Genomic DNA, 12,477 nt, shown 5'->3' on the forward strand with positions numbered 1-12,477 from the left:
TGTTATATAAGATATAAAAAACTTATAAACAGAGAAATGAAAAAATATTCTCACATTACCTGTAAGAAAAAATGTTAATCAATACCAAATAGCTAGTTCCAAAGAAGGTTCAAAACAAATTCCAAGCAAATTCCAAACAGATTCCAAACAAATTCCAGACAAATTCCAAATAACCAAAAGAACCGGTTCAATACAAATCTACTTCATTTGTAGTCTTCAACTCCCACCTGTCGATCCTCCCTGATCCAAAAATATGACCATCCGCGGTCCCCAGTCAAGGTTAGCAGCTGCTAGGAAGATCAGTCGGAGAGCTGAAAAATCACCTTGGACACAAGAACTAGTCTCTTCAGGTGGTGCGCTCCCCAGTGAAGTTCGTCTTACCGACACGATCTCCTTCCCCGGTCCGACTGCAAGCCTTTGATGGGGCCCCACGTTTGGGCGCCAATTTGTGGAAGCAGATTATTGAAAACCCACTGGTGCAGGGTCACCCTTAGTCCACGGGTTCTTATCAAGTAAGGAGGAAGCGACACTGGAATGAAGTACAAACCAAGGGTAATTTATTAGCATTCATGAATGGGGGCTCATTCGACAAGCACCATAGAGATACTCTAGGAGGAAGCACACCGAACGATGGTTACATGGGTTTTCATAGCAAAAGATCACAAACAAGGGATGTCTAGAGGTAAATAGAGCTTTGGGATAAACACACAAATGAGGTAACTGTAAGAATCGACAGCCTTGGTGCCTTGTGCAATCGTCGCATCCCAAGGCTACACAACAAGATATGCTATCTGGGTAAACTTTACTTGAGGCTTTACCATTGTCTGAAAAACCCAGAGCAGACACCAGCTGTTCTTATGCGCTGACCCTGCATGTATACACAGCCTTCAATGCCCCAATCTAGATTTTTTACTCATGTTTATACAGATGCGGTGTCAAGGATAGAGCCAGGCTGATGCTAGGGCAGGGGTGAAAAATGGATGAGGCATAGCTTAATCAAAAAACAAGAGAATCAGATTTTACATTTTAACAGTTACACAAGCAGAACATTTCAAACTTTACATCAAAGTGAGTACCTATAAGTGAGTTACACTGGCTGTCCTTTAACTCAGGGCAGTGAGCCCAATTCCCTATAGTGGTGGCCCTACTGACCAGGATGCTGCTGTTCTACCTTCTTCAACTCTCTGGGCAGAACTGACTAGAGTTCTGTTTCATTCATTTCCTCATGGTGGTTGGGCTCAAATGTAATGGACCAAGATTTATTTGCTCCTTTTTGTCATTTTGTTGGAAGCCTTACAGCGGGATGGCAAGCCTACTGTGGTCTTTCATGGCTTTGGAATGGGAAGGACCAGGCGGTTGCACACTTGGATCTCTGCTGCAAGGGTGATTGAATGTGGGTGTTTTGTTTATAGAATGTAAAGATCTCTTAAATACTCAGGGGTGTGGAATTTAATAAAATATCTACTAGTCCATGGGGCAGTTGCTTCATAAATCTACTTGTCCTGTAACAAAATCCACTTGTCCCTTTGGTGCCATGGAATGGGGTGACAAAATATGGCAGCTATCTCATTATATAAGAGCTCTGATATAGCCTATCAGATTATGCCAGGGCTCATACCATAGTAGTGTTTGAATACCAGAAATCCCCTATGTTGCCACGTTTCTGCAGATCTACATACTGGGGCTGAAGGTAGTGGTAAGCACTAGTTCCAAGAGTGGAATGCCCTTTTGAGTCTCTGCAAACGTACTAACATGCATGTTTTAAGGGTTTTCAACAACTCTTCTTTAATCTTTTCCCATACTGAGAAATGTTGGAAATTTACTCTTGACAATGGCAGATATAAACCTTCTTCCAAAGTTGGGAAAAAAGTAGTTGGAGGGAAAGTGAACTTGCAAAAACTCAGATTTTCGCATGAGTAAATCTACACATGCATATTTGCTCATGATATAATGCAGTACACAAATATTTTCCAGGGGTACTATTTCTTGCCTTACTTCTGCAAATTCTTGTGAATTCACGAAAGCTGTATAGTTGCACTTAATGCAAGGGCACATACAATGGGTGCACTTTCGATACTTTCTTTAATAATTGGGCCCCTAATTTGGTCTGGCGTTAACCATGACCTTCTGTGTTTATTAAAATTCTGTCTCTCTATCTGAATCAACTGGCTTCACTGCGAGTGACAGCATTCATATCTTTCACATGGAGCATATCTGTACACAATGCAGTTTTGTTCAGTGCCAGTAACTACTGTGACAGTGAGTGCTTTTTGAGACCAAAAACTAATTTTGCTTTAGCAAATGTTTGTTATAATGGTGTGAGGACCCGGCAGCTCCCACACCAATAAGGTTTTACAAAAACCATGCCAAACAAGTCACATATTGACAAAAGTAAAAGGCTGACCACCAATTTCAGACCTACTGGCTTTGCTTATTCTTGTTTATTTTTATGGTTCCCATATTCTTATTGAAACTGTTACACTGATTTTCCATTATGAATATTTTTGGGAAATACTAGCATGCATCAACACATTTTACTAAATGATCATGCAAAGAAATGGTACCCGAAATTTTACAGTAGATTAGCTAAATTCTGCTTTCATTTTTTTATGAACATTTTACTTTGAAAGCAAATCATCAATCTTGCTTTCCAGCTGCTGTAAATATTTGCATCTAATTAGAGAGCATTCTGGGATAATTATACATAGCCTCATAGTGCTAAACTTTGAAAACGTGTGTACACATTTTTATACTGGAACCACTGTCAGTAGTGCAGTCAGTGCTTACAACATTTACTTGGAGCACTCACCCTGATAATAAAGGCTTTCAATTAATGAACCATAAATACAAGTTTAAACAGCATTAGTATAGGAACACAAATATTACCTTAACTGCAGACAGAGCCCTTCCCTGATCCATAATGTGGCACTGGTACTGCAAATTAGCAGCCAAAGGGTTTGTGCTGCATGGGGTTGGGCCTACGTGTCCAAAGGACAAAATACACATGAAAACTTGTTGTCCTTCACCCCAAACAATGTGTCATGAGCGCCAGGCTACAGGAATTCCACATCCCTGAATACAGCATGGAAGTCTGGGTGCTTTGCTTGTAGAATGTAAAGATCTCTTAAATACTGCATGAAGTCTGGCGTTGTACAGTAATAATTGCTTTACATTTTGTATTTTTCTAGTAATTTGAAAAGCGATTATGAATATCAATTCCTGCTTTGCATTGGCCTTCCGATTTCACAAAAGGCTACACTTTAATGTTATGCGGATATGCACAGTGCGCTTATCACCCGTGGGGTATGCAGACGCTGGAGTAGATAAGTAGGCCATTCAAGCGCCTAACTTAATAGCCAGGTCTTCAGTTTCTTGCGGAACTTGATTAAGGATAGGGAGGTCCTGATATGGTGTGGAAGGTCGTTCCAGAATTTGGCAGCAATGCAGGAGTAGGAGCATACTCCGGATATGCTTCTGCGGATGTGAGGTATTTGCGCGAGGTGGTGTGGCTGAGCGCAGTTGCCTGGTGGGTTGGTGGAAGTTGAGGTAGGCAAGTATGAAGCTGTGGAGGACTTTGTATGCGTGGGTGAGCAGACTGAATTGTCATTGCTTCTGGATTGGTAGCCAGTGTAACTCTCTGAGGTGGGGGCGTGATGTTTGCACTGCGGTGGATGTTGAGGAAGAGTCTGGCGGCGGCATTCTGGGTGGTCTGGAGTCTTTGTATGAGCTGATTTGTAATGTCGGCATAGAGTGCTTTACTGTAGTCTAGTCTGCTGGTGATGAGGGCCTGGGTGACGGTGCATCTGGTATCAGTGGGGAGCCATTGGAATATTTTGAGAAGTATACATAGGATGTTTGGCCATCAAGAGTCTGTCATTCAAGATGAAACTGGTATTTTTGGTGTGATCAGTGGAGGTGGGAGTGGGTCGGAGGTCTGTTGGCAACTAGGAGGAGTGCCATGGACATCTCTTGTGCCCGAAGATCAGGTGTTCTGTTTTATCAGTGTTGAGTTTCTTGCAGTTCTGCTTCATCCAGTTTGGTATGTTTGACATGCAGGTGGTGAAGTTGGTCCTGGTGGTTGTTTTTTGTGAGGGAGAGGTGAGCTGGGTGTCATCTGCGCATGAGACAATGTTGATTAAGTGGGATCTTATGATGTGGGCAAGTGGCGCCATGTAGACGTAGAAGAGGGTAGGGCTGAGCGATGATCCTTGAGGACTCCGCAGATTAAATATTTGGGTTCAAACAGATGCTGAGATGAGTGGTTACCGTGCTGTGGCAGTAACCAGACTGTGAAATGTTTAGTAGGTGATGTTATTCCAGATGGTTGAAAAGTTGTTTGTGGATAACTTTCTCCACGAGTGAGAGGAGTCTGTATAGTAGCAGAGCTGTTTTGGGTCTGCTGTGATTTTTTTAAGGATAGCTGCGATTTCTGCCCGTTTCCAGTTGTCTGGGAAGATTCCACATTGGATAGAGGTGGTGAGGTGGGAGCTGATCAGAGTTCCTCCTAAGTTGTAGATATAGTGGGGCAAGGGTCGGTGGTGGCCTCAGAGTGGATTGATTTCATAATTTCGGAACTGTCTTCTGGGGTGACTGGTTTCCAGTTTATGATCTGGTGGTCCGATTTAGTGGTTGTGGGCAGCTGGTTGATGAGGTCTTGCGTTTGAGGTCGAAGTTACTGTAGATCTTGTTGTGAAAGAAAATCGAAGAGGTTGTGTCTGAGTTTTTACGAAGGGATGGTGGAGTTGGTGGCCGCTGGCAGGCTGGAGAATTTTTTATGACGTTTAAGAGCTCTTTGCTGTTTTTGGAACTGTATTCCAGTCTGAAAGGTAGGGCTGTTTTAATTGCCTCGATGAGCTGGGTGTGATATTTCCGGAGCTTAGACTTGTGTTCCTTATAGTAGTGTCCCAGCTATTCTCCGTTTTCTCACCAACTTTCTGCAATGTGGGTTCTGCATGTGTGGGTTCTGGAGTCTCTGAAGTTCTTCGGGGGGGGGGCTAGCGTGTCTGCGCCAGGAGGGATGCACTTGTTGCAGGCTCTGATGTTGGCATGCCGGTCACCGATGAGGTTTGGTTGGTGGGCATTGTGGGTGCTGATGCAGTCTGTGTCCTTAATCTTGTTCCAGCGAGGTGCAAGAAATGGAGCCTTTGAGGATGGCGCCAAGTTGTCCTCCTGGCTTGTTCGCTCTCCTGGCAGGAGATCTTGTAGCCCGGTGGAATGGCTGTGGCGGACATGTCAGGAATAGGATGTCCAGGGAGTGCAAATGGATGATGTCCCATATCTCGGTGGAGTGTTTGCCGAGAGATCTGGTGTTGAGGAGCATGCATAACAGATGGGAAGATGCACGTGTGGTGAGTTGGTGAATGTGAAAGGACAATGAATACATGAGAAAGGTTCCTACCATGGAACGAGGCGAGGCGTGGAAGCAGCTGTTGTGGAAGTACCCGGTGTGGAGTGCATGTAGAAGGGAGTCTGTGTAGCTGCAGTGTTCAGTCGTATCAGGGTCTGTGGCACTGGTTGTACTCCAAGCACAGGGACAGAGGGACTTGCACAACCATCAAGTAGGTCCTGAGAGGGGATGTTGGGAGCGTGGAAGGTGGGGCCAGGGAAGGGCGGGGCGCAGGAGGCGGAAGAAGGCACAAGGGAGATGCAGGTAAGGAGCGGGGGAGAAGGGAACCCCCTGTGCTTTCGCACCCCCAGTCTCCCCCTGCTCCTTGAGAGGCGGCAAGCACAGAGGGAACCAGAGGAGCAAAGGAAAAGACGGCACAAAGAAAGAGTATGGAGATTGGAAAACGGGCACAAAGAGAGGTGCGGGGAAAACGGGCACAGAGAAACACAAAGAGAGAGTGTAGAAGTGAAAACAGGCACAAGGAAGAAGGCAGAAGAGTGGGAGACAGTGAGAGTTAAAAGGACAAAGAGAAGGGCATAGGACTGAAGGGCGAGAAGGAGCAGAGAGCGATAAAGGGAACACAAGAATGAAGCGCGGCCTCAAGGCAGTGACGCTGGGTCCGAAATGGCCTTAGACTGGTCAGAGGACCAGTACAGGTACTTAGAAGCTAGGGTCTTGGCACCTGCTCAATGGGGTCATGCAGCGGCTGTCATTAAGTGGGTCCTGCAAGGTGGGTGGAGCACTTTGGAGCTAGAGAAGGGCGGGACGCTGGAGAAAGGCGGCATGCAAGGGAGATGCAGCTAAGGAGCGAAGGAGGTGGAAGCAGAAAGGCGTGGGAGAAACTAGAGAGAAAGGTGCAAAGGAAACAAGCATTTGCAGTGCAATAGGTCTCTCGCATTTACGCGAGTTTAAGCTATAGGCATTGTAAATGACAATGCCTTTTATTTATGTGTTTTAAAAACAAAAATAAAAGGCAGTCATTTGCAGTGTCAATTGCTCAAACCTGCGTAAATGCGAGACCTATTGCATTGCAAATGCTTGTTATTTACTGTATTAGCCGTTTTCCTTGCCCTTCTACAAAGCAGCCAAGAGACTTTTATTTTAAGTATTTGGCTGCTTAATTTGAGCTCTGTTTAAGCACTTTACTCCATATTCGAAACAAATCACTTCTTTATAAAGGCAAATATTTTAGCACTTGGATCAGAGGGCTTGAGAGAAACTATGGAAGGTGAAGGAACCAACGCCCTTACTTTATTTGTGAACACCCAGGACGTTTTAAACAGCATGCTGAAATGCCGAAGCGGCTATCTGGGGAAACAATCCAATCCTTGTTCCATTGACTCCGCTTTGCATTTATTGGTTGCACATAGTGCTTGGGTTGCAGAGTCAACAAGTCAGTAAGACAGCCTCCCCACCCTCAACACTCCCTCGCTTTCAGGTCAGGGGCAGGGCAGCAGATACGCAGAACAGCCCTGCAAACAAAGTGATGGCCGCGGAGGGATTATCAGAGTCCCTGAAAGAAAGGCATGATCACCAGTGCGGTCATCGGGTTAAACATCGAGACCAGTTTCAGCCACCGGCTCGGAAACACAATACGGCGCAAACGAGAACAGCTTTGTATGCAACTAGCCCAGAGGGCTGCTTCCCCCATATGTTGGACACCTCGTCCAAGGCGCACTGCAAACAAGTGCTAAACCACAAGCGCGGCCCCGCGGCCGCGAAAGTTAATTGTTGTGAGAGAAGGAGGTGAGCCTGTGAGTGGTGCGTGCGCGCGCAGTCTGCTCTTTTTCGAAGCACATACTCGTGCTTATGGCGCGCCCTTGCGCGCTTCTGCAAGGTGTATGGCGCCACAAGCACGAGTATGTGCTTCGAAAAAGAGCAGAACGAAGGCTAAAGGTCCTCCTATGCAGCGCATGCGTGCTGCATAGGCGAGACCTAAAAAGAGCACAAGGGAAACGGGCAAAAATCCACAAAGGAAGAGTGGTAATTGGGCACAAAGAGAGAGAGCAGAAAATGGGGAAAAAAGAAAAGAATGTGGAGAGTGGATAATGGTCACATAGAGGTACAAAGACAGATTGGAAAACGGGCACAAAGAGAGTGGAAAAAGGGCACAGAGAGGAAAAAAGAGAATGGAGAAGAGGCACAGGGACAAAGACAGAAGAGAACAAGCATTGGCATAGCCAATAGGTCTCGCCTTTGGGACCATAGGTGTTTAGCCAGAACTTTTGGCTATGTTGTAGAGCATTGTGGCTGCTGTGCATTATGTTGAAAAGTTATAATAAAAAGAGTTAAGCATATTTGTTACCTTTATACAAACGAAGACGACATTATATACAACTGAAAAACCGGATTAAAAAAAAGATTTTAACACAAAAAATGTCTTCTAGTTTTTTTGTACTTGCACTGCTGGCAACTTCTTCCTGCCTGTTCTCATGCTTGTTTGTTATAAAAAATTGTTATGGGGGAGCGGGACATAAATAACAGGGGAGTGGAGGTTGGAAAACAGTAATTCAATTAGAACATGAACAGCGGACGGACACTACGGGAGAATCAACAGATGCCATATTCCAAGGCAGACTGACATGATGACTGACGTGATGCTTAGGTGGTGCGCTGATGCAAAATGGTGGTGGTGAATGATGTTTGGTGCTCAGGTGGTGACACTAAATGGTGTGGATTGGACGTACGTTGTGGATTGTGGAGTTGAAATATGTTGTTTGGTGTGTAATTATGTAGTGTGTATTGGAAATGTGTGGAGTTGGATTGTGTGGCCTGGATCTGTGGTGTTGAGTAAAATTATGGTTAGTGAAACTGAGTCATGGTGTGGAGTGGAGTGCATTTATGTTGATTGGTGGTATGTGGTATAGAGTGCATTTATGTGGAGTGTAATTATGTGGCACTGAGTGGTAATATATAGAATGTATTTATGTTTAATTGAGTAGAGAGTAATTATGTGGCATGTAATTATGTGGTACTGAGTGGTATGTGGAGTGTATTTATGTTGCATTGAGTAGAGTGCAATTATATGGTGTGTAATTATGTGGCACTGAGTGGTATGGGGAGTGGATGTTGTATTTAGTAGAGTAATTATGTGGCATGTAATTATGTGGCACTGTGTGGTATTATGTGGAGTGTATTTATGTTGCATTGAAGAGAGTGTAAGTATGTGGTGTGTAATTATGTGGTACTCTGTGGTATTACGTTGAGGGTATTAATGTTGCATTGAGTAGCGTGTAAATATGTGGCTTGTAATTATGTGGCACTGAGTGGTATTATGTGAAGTTTATGTATGATGCATTGAGTAGAATGTAATTATGTGGCGTGTAATTATGTGACACAGTGGTATTATGTGGAGTGTATGTTGCATTGAGTGCAGTGTAATTATGTAGCATATAATTATGTGGAACTGTGGTATTGTGTGGAGTGTATGTTGCATTGAGTGCAGTGTAATTATGTAGCATATAAATATATGGCACTGAGTGATATTGTGTGGAGTGTATGTTGCATTCAGTAGAGTAATTATGTGGTGTGTAATTATGTGGCACTGAGTGGTATTTGCAGTGTATGTTGCATTGAGTGCAGTGTAATTATGTAGCATATAATTATGTGGCACAGGTGGTATTATTTGGAGTGTATGTTGCATTGAGTGCAGTGTAATTATGTAGCATATAATTAGGTGGCACTGAGTGGTATTGTGTGGAGTGTATGTTGCATTCAGTAGAATGTAATTATGTGGTTTGTAATTATGTGGCACTAGGTGGTATTATTCAGCGTGTATGTTGCATTGAGTGCAGTGTAATTATGTAGCATATAATTATGTAGCACTAAGTGCTATTGTGTGGAGTGTATGTTGCATTCAGTAGAGTGTAATTATGTGGTGTTTAATTATGTGACAAAGTGATTTTATTGGGAGTGTATGTTGCATTGAGTGCAGTGTAATTATGTAACATACAATTATGTGGCACTGAGTGGTATTGTGTGGAGTGTATGTTGCATTCAGTGGAGTGTAATTATGTGGCACAGTGGTATTTGGAGTGTATGTTGCATTGAGTGCAGTGTAATTATGTAGCATATAACTATGTGGCACTGTGTGGTATTATGTGGAGTGTATTTATGTTGGATTGAGTAGAGTGTAATTATGTGGCATGTAATTATGTGGCACAGTGGTATTTGGAGTGTATGTTGCACTGAGTGCAGTGTAATTATGTAGCATATAATTATGTGGCACTGAGTGGCATTGTGTGGAGCGTATGTTGCATTCAGTGGTGTAATTATGTGGTGTGTAATTATGTGGCACTGAGTGGTATTTGGAGTGTATGTTGCATGGAGTGCAGTGTAATTATGTAACATAATTATGCGCCACTGAGTGGTATTGTGTGTGGTTTTTATGTGGCGTGTAATTATGGTGCACTGAGTGGTATTTGGAGTGTATGTTGCATGGAGTGTCGTGTAATTATGTAGCATATAATTATGTGGCACTGAGTGGTACTGTGTGGAGTGTATGTTGCATTCAGTAGAGTTATTATGTGGCGTGTAATTATGTGGCACTGAGTGGTATTATTTGGAGTGTATTTTGCATTGAGTGCAGTGTAATTAAGTAGCATATAATTATGTGGGACTGTGTGGTATTATGTGGAGTGTATTTATGTTGCATTGAGTAGAGTAATTTTGTGGCGTGTAATTAGGTGGTACTGAGTATTATTTGAGTGTATGTTGCATAGAGTGCAGTGTAATTATGTAGCATATAATTATGTAGCACTGAGTGGTATTGTGTGGGGGCCCTCCTGCCACTTACCGGGAAGAAAGGCTCTGGCAGTAAGAAAGTAATAAATCAATTTGTGCAGAAAATGTGCGCAGCAACAGACGGCAACGCAGAGAAGAGGTTGAATGCCTGCCATACCTTCAAGTAACCTAAAAAAACAGATAACCAGCGCGACCAGCGCTGACCGCCATCTGTTTTGGTAGATAATTGGAAACAGATGACGCTGCTGCTCGCTCCCGAGCACCAATAGGCCAGGGGACAGAGAAGGCGGGACATGCACCCGCCTTGGACCAATATCGTGCTGTCTTTGTTAGAAAGACGCTTGCAAAGGCCAATTGCGTTGAGGGTTTAACAGCCCTTACTAAATGCCTCACAGAGCAACGCATGCGCGCTGGCTCAGGCGAGACCTAAACAGTGAAAATGAGAAAGAGAAGGGAACAGTAGTGAAGGGCGAGAGGAAGGAGCTGAGCGTGAGAGAAGGAGCGCAAGAACAAAGCAGGGCCTCAAGCTAGCAAGGCCAGATCTGAAAGGTCCGTAGAAAAGTCAGGGGAGCAGTCCAGGTAAGGGGAAGCTGGGGCCTAGGCACCCGTTATAATATATAGATCTAACAGTAAATCCATAATAATGAACCTTTCAAAGGTGTGTATTTCTGCAAGGCACTACCAAGACAGGTATAGATACCCTGAATTCAATCTATGCACTTGACAGAAGAGCCATTGCAGTTCCTTACCTTGGTTCCCCATGGTGGGTGCCGCTGTGTGATAAGTTTCACAATCCACGTAAAAGGTGCCCTGTTTCTCAGCTCCAAGTAGTTCCAACTTTCTGGTAAGGATCTCAACGGTCTGTTGAACACTCTTCCCCTCCGCCACTGGCATCTGACAAACCCTGGCCCGATAAAAACACATTTTACAAAAAACTGGCTAAACAGAGGTCCTTATGCACAAAAGCCTCATTATAGAGATCATGCACGTTGATGACAACATAAACATGTCACTTATACCCCTGGCTCATTTAGTATGACTAAGGATCCAATTTATAAACATTCTTCAGTGTTCTAATCCAGACTTAAGACTGGAAGCACAGGACTGATTATCAAAGGGATTGTACTGTATAAAAAATGTGCTACTAAAAAGTGGCCCAAAAAACAGTCTCCAATGACACACTCACAAGGATTTAAGTTAAGAATAATGAAGCAAAGCCATTTGTAGCAAACTCAATTGTACAAAAAGCCCCGGACATCATCTATGTGATCATTTCGAGGCGTACCTTTCAGTAACGACTCAGAGACATATGTCTGTGACACCACATTTGGTCATCACTTATGGACTGGTTTTTAACTCTGTTGTAGAGAGCCTTTTCTCAATGGCTGGAGAGGTAACAAAGAGCTGATTGGTGATCAACTAGTAGCTCAGTTAGACGAGTCTCCTGGTCACTGGGTGGGCATTGTGGCTGCAGGAGAAATCATGGCAGTTGTGGGTACTTTAACTTTCTTAGGTCCGCCCGACCACTCGTTTGACTCTTTTTCTGATGTCTCCCTCTTCCTTACAATGGCTTGTAGGGTCTACTCCAGATACACTTGGTCACAAGTATAAACATTAAATATGGCAGACATGCAGAGACTGAAAAAAAAAAAAACATACTGGACTGAGAGTGAGGGATACCTGGTCATATGCGAGGTCTTTACCTGGGGTCCCAGAGCAGTCACGGTTATCGAAATTAACCACTGGTATTCTAAAACCACAATAGTGTTACCATCAAACAAGATCAGCTAATCTCTGTGTAGCAGCACCAACCATCATTGCTTACTACACGAAATAACAGCATGGTAGACTGAAAGGCGTGGACCGACTCCAAAGAGTTTCTGATTGAGAAAATGAGTTGAAAATCGTCAGCATAGTTAAAAGTACAAACTTGACGCTCTTTCAGGGCTCGGACAAGAGGGAGAAGGTAAAGATTAAACAGGGGAGAAAGTGAGGAGTCCTGAGGGACTCCGCAAAAAATTCTAGTTCTGGGGGCAGTAAACTGCAGTACAGACCACCTGGGATCGATTTTCCAAAAAGGAAGTGATCCAGCCCAGAGCAAGTCCCGAGATTCCTGCGTCCCTCACCCGGTCAACCAAAAGGTTATGGTCGACCGTGTCAAAGGCCACGGAGAGATCAAGCAGGACAAGAGCCTGCGAGGAGCCACCACCGACCTTGCTACGGAGAGTGTCCAACACTGTAAGGATCACCGCCTCGGTAGAATGAGCCGGGCGGAACCCCGTTTGGTGGGAGTCAAGAAATTCAGATTCCTCCAGGAAATCAGTAAGACATGTCGTGACATAGGCTTC

General features: G+C 44.1%; 1 pseudogene across 1 annotated transcript in view; it reads right to left on the bottom strand.

Annotated features, from left to right (window-relative positions):
• The window catches only part of LOC146871982 (mediator of RNA polymerase II transcription subunit 20-like), a 47,245-nt pseudogene that overhangs the window by 20,200 nt on the left and 14,568 nt on the right, over positions 1-12,477 (bottom strand). Inside the window, exon 4 of the transcript XR_014981286.1 lies at positions 10,879-11,033. The product of XR_014981286.1 is annotated as a mediator of RNA polymerase II transcription subunit 20-like (transcript). The remainder of the gene's footprint in view (positions 1-10,878; positions 11,034-12,477) is intronic.

This window comes from Triturus cristatus, chromosome 1_1 (assembly GCF_964204655.1).
Source record: "Triturus cristatus chromosome 1_1, aTriCri1.1, whole genome shotgun sequence".
In the NCBI taxonomy this organism is placed as follows: Eukaryota; Metazoa; Chordata; class Amphibia; order Caudata; family Salamandridae; genus Triturus; species Triturus cristatus.